This window comes from Marmota monax, unplaced genomic scaffold, assembly GCF_021218885.2.
Source record: "Marmota monax isolate L192 unplaced genomic scaffold, Marmota_monax_Labrador192_F-V1.1 WCK01_AAM20220418_F8-fsc00029, whole genome shotgun sequence".
Taxonomy (NCBI): Eukaryota; Metazoa; Chordata; class Mammalia; order Rodentia; family Sciuridae; genus Marmota; species Marmota monax.
In genome coordinates, this window is record NW_026693024.1 from 4673607 (window position 1) to 4685646 (window position 12040).

A 12040-nucleotide genomic window follows, 5' to 3' on the forward strand; every position below is an offset into this window, starting at 1 on the left:
ATACCAGAATGGTACCATCTTGGAAAATAGCTAACACAAGAGATTACCATGAAGAGATGTGTCTACCTAGCCATGGGTCTTGATTCTAGAGTATTTTCTAGATGTATTTTCTATATCAATAGAAGCTTCAAAGATAGGATAAATATAGTTACTATACAGTGCATTCATCCCATTTATTTATTTACATTTCATGGATTTGTTCCAGAAAGACAGCTAGCTCTCTAGTTACCACAGCAACAGCTCAGAGATAAATTTCCCTCACGTACAAACACAATGCAAGGACCAAATTTAAGGAAACTTTTTTAAAAGAACAGAAAAACTGTCTTCATTTTTCACACATGGACCTAGAATTTAAAATTTTGCAATAAGGTCCAAAGAGAGAGACTTAAAAATTGATCATGCAGAGTTTTGTTTCAAAGAACTATGATAGAAATATTTTTAAAATTACGGTCTTGATAGAAAATATTTCAAAAGCATCCATAGTTTATTATTATGCAGAAACTGAATGTGAAACTGGATGGGATGGATGGGGAATATAGGAAAGATGGAAGGTGGTGGGTAGAATAAAGGGTGAGGAAACAGAAGATCAGCTATCCTAAATTTATTTGACCAGAGTTTGGTTATGGATGTAGGCTCTGCAGGGCCTCTCAGTGTCATAAACACTTGCCCTCTATCTTCTCCCCATGACTGCTCTGAACAATGGTAATATAGTGTTTTGAGACTCTCAAATGAGAGATATTTTTCCAGTAGAAGACATCAGAAATCTCTGAGCAGACCTCAGAAAGTTCTCCTTCTCACTATTCATTCATATTACAAGGGGGAAAAAAGGATCAATACCCTCTATCTAAAACTGGTTCATTGGGAAACACTCTTAGCATGGATAAACTGATTTTTAAAATCTCAAAAAATCTAAGTCAGAATTTTTTCTAAATGCCAGCCCAAGGCTTTCTGGAGCAATTGATTCCCTTACCCTCTTAGAATGATGTGCTGTTAGCAGATAAGAGTGTAACTAATCATGTCTGACATGCTTATTAAAAATTCCAGCTATCATTGGGTTTGTTGACTCTCACCTGTATTTCTATCCCTTTTTGCTTTATAAGTTTTGAGGCCAACTTGTAAAGGTATACAATTCACCACTTTTATAACTACTGTTGGAGTGCTTCTTTGATAATTGATTTATGACCTTTCTATATGATAGTGCTCTTTTTATATTCATTTTTTCTAATATTAATTTTAAAATATAACCTTTCTTTTAGTTACAATGTTTCTCCCAAATATCAACTGACAATTTTTTAATTACATCAGAGAGTTTCTATTTTGAAGTAGATGAGTTTAATCCATTTATGTTTATTGTATTACTAATATAGACTAATTCTATCATTTTCTCTTACATTTTCAATTTGCCATAACTTTTTTCCTTTTCTTCTCTTTTTCTCCCTTTCTGCCTCTTATTAAATTAAGTTTTCTTTATTCCCACATATTGTGCTTTTCAATTTTAAACATTTATTTTCCATTTTTTTTAGTTACCACTTTCTAACATGAATTTATATTTTATAGTCTATATGTTTGTCTTAGTCTTCAAAGAGGCAAGAACATCTCAACCATCTGTGTTATTATTATGTGGAATTAAATCATCACTATTTTTTCTAAAAAACTCCCCTCCAGAATGAGTTATAATTAAATTTTTAAGTGTAAATTTTTGGATAAAACTGCCAGTAGCTCATTTGTGGATTCACTTCTCTTCTTAATAAAGTACATCCTCTAGTAGTTCTTTGAACAAGAGATCAGTAGGTAGACTCCTTGGATTTTAATCATTTGACAATGTGTTATTTTACTTTCTCTATTACGAGTTAGAGAAATCTAGGTTTTCAATTATTCTCTCTTGACACTTTGAAGACATTGTTCTATTGTTCTCTAATTTTTATCAGGGCTAATGAGGAATCTGTCCTTTCTTCAGAATTTGTCCATTTTTCCTTAGTAATTTTTTTTATTGTTGGTTGTTCAAAACATTACAAATTTCTTGACATATCATATTTCACACTTCGATTCAAGTGGGTTATGAACTCCCACTTTTACCCCATATACAGATTGCAGAATTACATCAGTTACACAGCCATTGATTTACATATTGCCATACTAGTGTCTGTTGTGTTCTGTTGCCTTTCCTATCCTCTACTATCCCCCCTCCCCTCCCCTCCCCTCCCCCTCCTTAGTAATTTTTAAGATACTTGTTTTCTTAGGCTTTTCATAACTTTGTGTTATGTCATTTTCCTTTCAGTTTGGCACAAGTTTTATACAAACAGTTTTATCTTTGGTTCAAGAATTTCAATTATTTTCTATTTAACCATTACCCCTTCCATTTACCTGTATTTTCACCATAGAATTTCAAAAGATATATATTGGGATTCCCATTCTATCTTCCATGTCTTTTGTCTACATTTCCATATTTTATATCTTTTATCATAAATGTGTTCTATTTTGAATTATTTCTTCAGTTATCCCTTCCAGTTAATCAATTCTCTCTTCACTTTAAGCTATTGTTCAATATGTCTATTAAAGATTAATATTTCAATGATCATAGTTTCCTTTCTTTTAGAATTTCTATTTGGAATGTTTATTTGACAATTGTTTTATATTCAATAAGTTTTTTAAATTTTTTTAAATGCAGTCCTATTTTTGCTTATAGAGTTGATTCCTTCCTTATTTAAGTTATTGTCAGATTCCCCTGTTATTCATAGTTCCTTGCATACTTTTTCTACCATTTATTGTGCTTAGTCAATAGTGTTATGCTAATGTTTGGTTTGAATTCCTTTCCTGCCTTACAATTTTTGTATGTTAACACAACTTTAGTGGGAATCTCTGAGTTGCTAATGTTTTCCTAAGAGAATGTTTCCCCATTGCCTCTGAAACTATTCCAGAACTAAAATCGTTTTTTATTATAGAATTTATCCCTGTGTAGGTAATGTTAAGAATTCCAGCCATACACCAACACTCAATAGAAGTTATGGCTTCCAGTTTGTTACAATTGATTATATTTCACAGTCAGAGACCTGCTTTCAGGTCACATCATAAATCATGAACAGCATTTCTCTAGACTCACTTCTTATACAGAAGAACATTTTCCTAGCTCCAGGCTTTGAGGACGAGCCTAGTTCCTAGTGTTTCTAAAACTTCGATCTCATCCCTAACATTTAAATCCCATCCCTATAATGATTTTCCAGTTTTGTTCCCTTTATGTGACATGCAATTTTTGTTTACTTTCAGTCTTAAAATATTTTAAGGATAAATTTATGGTGTCAGAAGAGATGTTTCCTGTTGCAATTTATCTTCATCTTGAGTTGGAATCCCAAGAACAATGCTTTTCCTTATATCTCATGTTTATCTGTGTTGGTTTTGAGAGGTCATGAGAAGGATTTGAAGTCTCATATATTACAGTTTAGAGCTTAGTTCATAGCTTAGTAACAGAAGAGATCAGAGAAGGAAACACTTAATATAATAGGTTATTTTTCTCATCTGCTTCATCATTGGGTTATAAAATACATTTTTAGGGCAAGATATGCACCAAAGAGGTTGTAAGAAAAACACTTTGATACTCTCTTTACATTTTATGCTTTCTAAAATGTGTCTTATAAAAGCATGATAAACTTGAATTCTGTAATATTGCAACTCCAAGATCTTAAAAGAAAAATTGCAGTGACCTGGCAGTTATAAAGGAAATGACTAGGTGCATATTTAGTCAATACAACACCAAGCTAAACTGCTGAACAGGAAGGACAGGCAACATGGATCTCTGATAATAATAACAGTTTTAATAAGGGTTACAAACAAGGCAAGGAGAAAGGCTAGAATGAACCCCATTAAGTTGAATTTACAGTATGAATTCATGGGGTTTTTAATAGATGACAGATATATAGATAGAAACGTGTGTATACATAGGTTAGTGTATATATACATTTACTTTTTTTGTCTTTCAAAAGAACCTAGAAGCAATGGCACTTCCATAGCAATGAACACACCTAGTGACAGATATCAGTTTCTTAAAAAAAGACACCAGAGGAGTGGTTGGTTCTAGGGCAAGAAAAATACAATAAAAAGTGCTGGAGTATCTTGAAGTGCAATAAAGTTAGGAAGTACTTGAAATAAGATGAGATTTATTTAAAAGAACACTGAAGCTCCTTCAGGGAGTAACCAATACCAAAACTGAAACAATTTGAGCAATGAAATAACTAATAATAGTACTGGATTATAACCCACAGAATAAAGTTAATATCTATGAATCCATACAGGCAAATACATAATTGAATGAATGAATATTAGCAAAAAAAGAGACAAGTCTTCCCTACAGAAGGATTCCAATTCAGTAAGTGTAGAAAGAATGAGGGAAGTAGGAAAATCACCATTTGAACATTACAATAATCGTTGCTGCCAAGATCCATTACTGGATGCTAATGTTATAAGAGGGCTATTTGCATTACCTCAAAGTATCTCCCCCCAAATATTATTAATTACAAAAGGAAAGAAAGAAACTTTAAAATGGAGAAATCCAGCAAACATCACCTTGACCAAGTGACCAAAATTAATACCAATAATAAGACATAGTGACATAAAGTCCCCTTGATATGAACCACAAGGGGAACATAGTACATCTGTGATATTTTTTCCCCAAATGTATCACATCAGACGAATCCAAACTGGGTGGGCAAAATACAAAAATGGCTAACTAGTATTCTTCAAAACAGCCAAGGTCACGAAAGACAAGCCAAGACTGAGGAACCCAGACCTTGGAGGAGACTCCAGAGACAAGAAGAGAGCAAGGTGGGATCTTGGATTGGATCCCAGGCATTCCTTGGAAAACTGGGGAAGTCGTAATATGGAATGTAGTTTTATATTGTATTACCAATGCTCACTCCTCAATCAGAGTTCTCATTACTGAATTCTGGTTACGGAGATGTTAACAGGAAAGAATTTGGGTGAAGGAATGTACAGAGATGTTCTGAGCTATCTTTGAAACTTTTCTGAGTCTTAAATTACTTCAAATCAGAATGTTGCTTTAAGGGGAGGTAGTTTCTTGGTGTAAAGAAATTTCTAGTAGGCAAAAGCTAATCACTGGGTTTTAGACTGCTGCTCAGAGCGTGAATTTTGGATTTTTTCCCCTTCTTGCAGCTAGTCTGATAAGCTAAAGGAAGCTCCTTCTTAAAACTGGGGAACAGCAGCGAGAAGTTATTACCAAGAAAACTCACCATATGGAATGAATGCGAAAGCTACGGTACAGACAAAAGTCTCCTGTTGTGGGTGTTAAAACTGAACATGAAAATCCCACTGTGTGATGAAGTTTCTGGAAATCTCACAACCCCAAAGAGGTGTGGCAGTGAGTGGGAGAGAAGAATAAAGAAAAAAAAGAAAAAAGGAAGGAAGTGATGGGGGAGGGGAGAGAAAGAGAAAAGAAAGTGGGGGAGAGAGAAAAAAGAGGAAAAGAAAAGAGAGAGGAATTCATTCAGGGGAAAGGAAGGCTAAACCATTTTTTTGGGGAAAAAAAAGCTCTTCAAGCCTGGAAATACGGTAGGTGGGTAAAAGGATATGTTGAGAAAATATGATTAAGTGAATCTGTAATTACTAAATTATGGGTGAAAACGTAGGGTACTTTTGCTGTTTATGTTTTAGTGTTCAAATCTTTTAAAGTCTGACTCTAAATTGAAAATTACATTTTTGCTCAACAGCATAATATATTTGTTTATTGTGTTAATTTTTTTCAGCTGGTTTTAAAAAAAAAGGCATAATTGGGTCAAAAGTATTCTAAGCTTAGTTAACTACACTTTGCTTTTGTGATGAGGTACCCTAGCAAGTTCTTCTCATCTTCCATCTAGTGGTGACTTACCCTCAAAGCAAGTAAAATTGCAGAAGTTGGGCAATTCCATACATGTTGGTTTTGCAAACCTTCAGCTAGGACAAAAAGACAACGAATAATGCAGACCAGATGACTGAATGGAAAGAAGGAGTTTCTGCTTCACCAAGTAATGTAATTTTGTTGGCTACTATTGAAGGTCACAGAATCATGAGAATAGAGGAGGATAGAGCCTTACACAGAATTTTCCTCTTTCATAGAGGACTTTTTGAACCAGGCTCTTCAACACCCTAAAATCCTACAGAGAGATGTTCCCTTCAATAAGACAGGTAAATTTAGAGATCTCTGACCCTTCTCTTAACTTCAGCAAACAATGGACCCTCCTCGTCTAGTGGAAAGGGCATTCCAAGAAAGAACCATCAAAGAACTCAAACCAAGACCCTTGATTTGCAGAAATGGCTTGTCTTTGTCCTTTGGAATAAAATAAGTTATTCCATGAGTCCATGAGATACAGACAGGCTGCTGATGGCCTTGGAAGAAAGGAATTTGTGTTAGTTAGCTTTTTGTCACTGTGATCAAAATACCTGTTATGGTTGAGATGTGATATCCCCCAAAAACTCACATGTAAGACAAAGAAGGTTTGAAGGAGAAATGATTGGGTTGTAGCCTTAACCTAATCAGTGGATTGCTCTCTGATGAGATTAACTGAGTGATAATTGGAGGCAGGTGGGGTATGGATGGAGGAAGTGATTAATTGGGGGCATTGCTATGGGGTAAATATTTGTATCTGGTAAGTGGAGTCTCTTTCGCTCTGCTTTCTGGTCACCATTATGTGAGCTGCTTCTCTCCTCCACACTCTCCCGCCATGATGCTCAGCCTCACCTCAAGCGCTGAGAATTGGGGTGGCCTTCTATGGACTCAGACCTTCTATGAAACCATCAGCCCTCAAGTAAACCTTTCCTCCTAAAATTGTTCTGGTCATATCTTTTATTCACAGCAGTGAAAAAGCTGACTATAACAATACCCAACAATAACAACTTTTAGAGGAAGAAAAGTTTATTTGGGGTTCACAGTTTCAGAGGTTCAGTCCATGGTCAGCTGACTCCATGGTTTGGGGCCTGAGGCAAAACAACATGGTAAAAGAATATGGCAGAGGAAAGATGCTCAGCCTATAGCACCGGGAAGCAGAGGGTGAGTGGGTGAGAAGCCAGGGACAAAATATGATCCCTAAGAGCATGCCCCTAGTGACTTTCTTCCTCCAGCAATGCCCTACATGCCTATAGTTACTACCCAGTAATAAACTCAGATGATTAACCCTTCAAATGGATTAAACCACTGATCAGGTTACTACTCTTCTAATCTAATCATTTCACTCTGAACATTCCTACCTTAACTAATATATGAGATTTGGGGTGGGGCAGGGGTGGTGATGCTTCATATCCAAACCATAATGGAACCTTATCCACAAAACCTTCTGTTGCCTGTATATAAGCAATCTCTACATTATGTCCAGCACTAACACAGCAGCTGTCCAAGAGGATAACTAGATGGTCAGTTTTCCACCAGAAATATTGAATAATAATTTCCTGGAGGAAAGTTTTCATTGTCAGGGAAGTTCTACTCAGCTCAGGGAGCTTCCATGACACAGCCAGCAGCCAAATCCTAATGGTCCCCTCTCATAGGAGTGGGTCAGAAAGTGAGGTGGAAGGAAGTGGGGAGCAAATAAGAAGAGAAGCATGACAATGAAAAATCATGGGATGTGGGAAGAGAGAGAGACAGGGAGGAGGCTGCCTCACTGTGGAACTTTGGAGGGGACTAACTTTCAAAGAATATTCTGAGAAACTTTCTCTACATACACTGTGCAATATTGGGGGGGGGAGAGTATGCATTAAAACAAAAACCTACAGCATAGTTCTCTATTCCTCTGGGCTAATGTTCCTTCGACTTCTACTTCATGCAGAGACTGGACCTGAGGGACCCTGGCATTTTACTAGGGTTACAAGTGAAAGGTTGTGTAAGGGTTTTTTTTTTTTTCCATTTTATGGTTTGGATCTGTAACGTCCCCCAAGGTTCCGTGTGTTAAAGACTTGGTTCCCAGGCACATGGTGCTTTCATAAGATGGTAGAACCTCTAAGAGGTGGGGCCAAGCTGTTGGAAGTTATATGACTGACAGGGGTGCCTTTGAAGGAGATATCGGGATACTGGCCCTTTTTACTGTCTTCACTTCTTGGCAGCCTTGAGATAAAGAGGCCTCCTCCACCATGTGCCAATACCAAGTTGTACTATGTCACCACAGTCTCCTAAACCATGGGACCAATTGATCATGAACTGCAACCATGGGCTAAAATAAAACTTTCCTCCTTTTCAGTTGATTGTGTCAGATATTGTGTCAAAGTAATGGAAAGCTGACTAACATTGCAGATCTAATATCCTTTGATCATAGAATATTATTTCTCTACAGCAAAGCTAGGACTACATAATTAGATAAAATAAAAAATGAAGACCTTTTTCTGAATATTTATTTCCCACATTCTGTTCTGAAAAGGAGCATCAATAGGGAAGTTGAGGCACATTGAATGTAAGAACCAAGAATTTATTTGGGCCAAGGTGAGGATGGTTACCTGAGAAAACATGTAGCCTAGTTGTTAGAATAAGTGCTCCAAAATGGTATCCAAAGGTTCTGGTTTTACAGATCAAAAAAAGAGTGGTGACACAAACTGGATGTCACAATTGCATTTATCGACATCCTCACAGAGCTAATCATTCCAGGTAAAAATTGTGATAAGCAGGAGCTGAGCATTCTCCAAGTTATTATTCTATTGGCATCAGTATGCAGATAAAGAACTAAGAGTGGTTAAAGAATAAAATTAGCTGTGTCATGAGATTCTGGAATCCAGCAAGATATCACTACTGTTTTACAACCTATGTCCACAGGCATGATGGAAATGCAGACCCCTTTCTCTTATTTATGTCTTCAGGGGGGTGTATGGATGGTCTGAATTAGACCAGTTGTCCATCGCTGGACCATAACATCATCCCTTTCCCACTTCATTGCTGTCTATTTTCATGAATGAACATTAATTTTTCCTTTGGCTTGGCCATTAGCAGGGGTTGATGGAAACCTAAGAACTGAATCTTTAAGGACTCCATCAATTTCTCCTAGAGAACCTAGATTTCTCCCCCTCAGACTTTCCCCACCCAACTAAATGTCTACTGATGTTCAGGAAGGACCAGGACCTACTTCCCTATCTAATGGGCCCTAACATCATGCATCATGTTCTCTTCCTCCTTCTCCTCCTCTCCTCTCCTCTCCTCTCCTCTCCTCTCCTCTCTCCACTTCTTAGGCTTAAATACAAGAGAGAAACAGATCTTACCATAGCTTGTATCTTGCTGGTATTTTGGGCCCCTTCCCCTTTACTAAGAGATGAATTCACCCCCCTGACTGCAACTGTACCCTGCGCCATCCATTCCTCTAGAACCTTACTTCCCAGCCTTCCTAAGACTCATGTTGCAAAGGGGCTTCCCTGAGGTCAGAGCAGACCTTGAATACTTTACAAACCTCCTCAGTAATGTTATCCTAGCAGTTCCTGAGACGAAATGAGAGAAATCCTGAAAAACATTTAAGGCCATAGAGCAGTTAAGGTCTCCTACAGTCTAGCCTCACTGTATGTTTCTTAGGCTTTGGTTTCCCTCACTACTTGTTGGCTCTGTGAAGACATATTAAGCAAGTATTATGTGTTAGGCATTGAGCTACATACTAAGGTTTCAGTGGAATAAACCCCATGCCTTCAAAAAGCTTACAGTCTATTGGAGAAGTAAAAATTAAATGTTAATTATGCAATCAATTTCAGTTATGTAAAGTGCTATAAGAACAGTGAGATAATAAAAATACATACTGTCTTTGTCCCCAGTTCCTGGCACAGGGCTTCAAAATCTCTTGGAATTTCCTAAGTGATATGGTGTCTTTGTTGTGTTATTGAAGTGACTACTGGGGCTCCTAGGTATCCGAGAGATGGAGGCTGGTCACCAGAAAGACTAAGCCATGATTATGGGATTGGAACTTTTAGCTGTCCAAATCCTATACATTGGAGGGTTCTTGGACATTGTGGTTAATCATGTCAATAAAATTAGCTATGTCATGAGATTCTGGAATCCAGCAAGATATTACTACTGTTTTACAACCTATATCCATAGGTATGATAGAAATTTGCAAACCCCTTTCTCTTATTTATGTCTTCAGAGGGGTGTATGGATGGTCTGAATTAGGGACATTTTTGTTTTCTTTAAAGGGTAATCAACTTGGATTCAATGGCCATTCCCTCCATGTGGTAATAATAATTATACTTACAGTTAAACACATGGCTGTTGTGTACTGAGTGCTTAATTCGCACTAGGTCCTATCCTGACACTTTTCCATGGGCCACCTACCTTAATCCGTACAACAATCATGAGGTAGATATGATTATTCTAATTAGAATTAGACCATTGTTATGGCCAATGTATTATCATTGGGGTATCCATCTGGGATCCAGGTCCTTAGTGTCCCCAATGAAGAATTGAACAAGACACGCACAAGTCACAGGCAAAATACAGACCTATTGAAGGTGAAGCTGGCACTCCAGAAGGTAGAACAGAGTGAGCCTTGCAAGACAGGATCAAGGACCCCATGTCTGGAAATTAGTGTCTCATATGCTGAGCTGTGAAGTGTTCTCTTCCTTATATGAACCTGATTAAAGACCTCACCCCATTTGCCCCCATTGAATACCTTATGATACCTGATTAGAATGTTGTCCAATTTCCCCCCATTGGTTACTTTAGAAAACCTAATTAGAATGCCATCCAATCTACCAACATTGGTCATTTTAGAATACCAAACCTGTGGCAGGAGTTGTCGTGGTAATCAGTCCTCAGAGGTGGGAGCTGTCATGGTAGTGGAACTTCTCATAATCAGGGACATGCCTCCTCTCCTGTCTTGTCCTCCAGCAGCCTCCTTATTTTACCCAGCCTCCGCCATCTTGGGTCCTGAACTCTTACCTAACAAATGATCCAATCAATCATGCCTATGTGTGAAATCCCAGTGCAAACTCTGGATCCCAAGGCTCAGTGGAACTTTCTAGTTGTGATCATATTTACATTCTGGGAGGGCAAAACACCCCAGTGTTTCAGAAAACCCTGTTCCCATGGTGTGGGAACTGGCTGCAAGCTTCCAAGTACCTAGAGAGAGAGAGGCAGACAGATCTAGGAATACACAGAGTACAGTTTATTTGGAATTTACATGTAGAAGCATGTCTCAGATAAGAACAGTGAATTCCTGCATTTGAATCAAAGGAAGGGGGTTTACATATCAGTCAGGAAAAAGCGACTTCATTCAAGTTGGAACGTACCTGGTTTATCTCAAACTAATATAAAAAATGTCATGCACATGTCTGGCACCAATAGCACGAGAGTCCAGTGGTAAAGCTCCACATACCTTTCTAATGGCTCTGTTTATTTGTTGTACGCTGGGAAACTTTGTAGGGAAAGCTGGACAGGGTTACTCAGGAGCAGTCATGATGGTTACCACTCAAGATGGCTGTAGTCAGATGGAGCTGAATCCCTACACCCAGACTCCAGCAGGAGAAGGCACGCAGGCTCTGTCTTCACTCACCCCATCCATGGCCTGTGTAGTCTTCATCTGGATGTTCCTCAACTGTACCTTTTATGATAAAACTGTCATTCTAATTAAAGTACTTTTCTGAACTCTGTGAGTCATTGTAGAAAATTGTCAAGCTGGAAGGGTTGCAGGAACCCCTGAATTTGTAGCCAAGTCAGACATAAATGCGAGTGGCCTGGGACCCCCAAAGTGCAGCTTGTATCTGTACTGGGAGCAGTTTTGTTGAGACTGTGCCCTTTAATTTGTGGGGGTCTGTATTAGAGTCTGTAAACAAGTCATGATGGCGCCTGGCATTTTGCGAGAGGGAGTGGTTTGTGAAGTAACGCCAGCGAGCCATTAAGTGTGGAGACTCCTTATTGGTTGACTGCTGTATCTAGTTTATGTTAATTAGATAAGCTGTGTGGAATGTATATATACCCCTCCGGTCCTACATTAAACGGCTCCCACTCCTGTTGTATCAATGTACACAAGTTGCTCGTCACCCCCCGGTTATTTTGCTGCAGCCGGACTGCGGACTGCGGCAGGTCTGCACTTACATCAAGTAG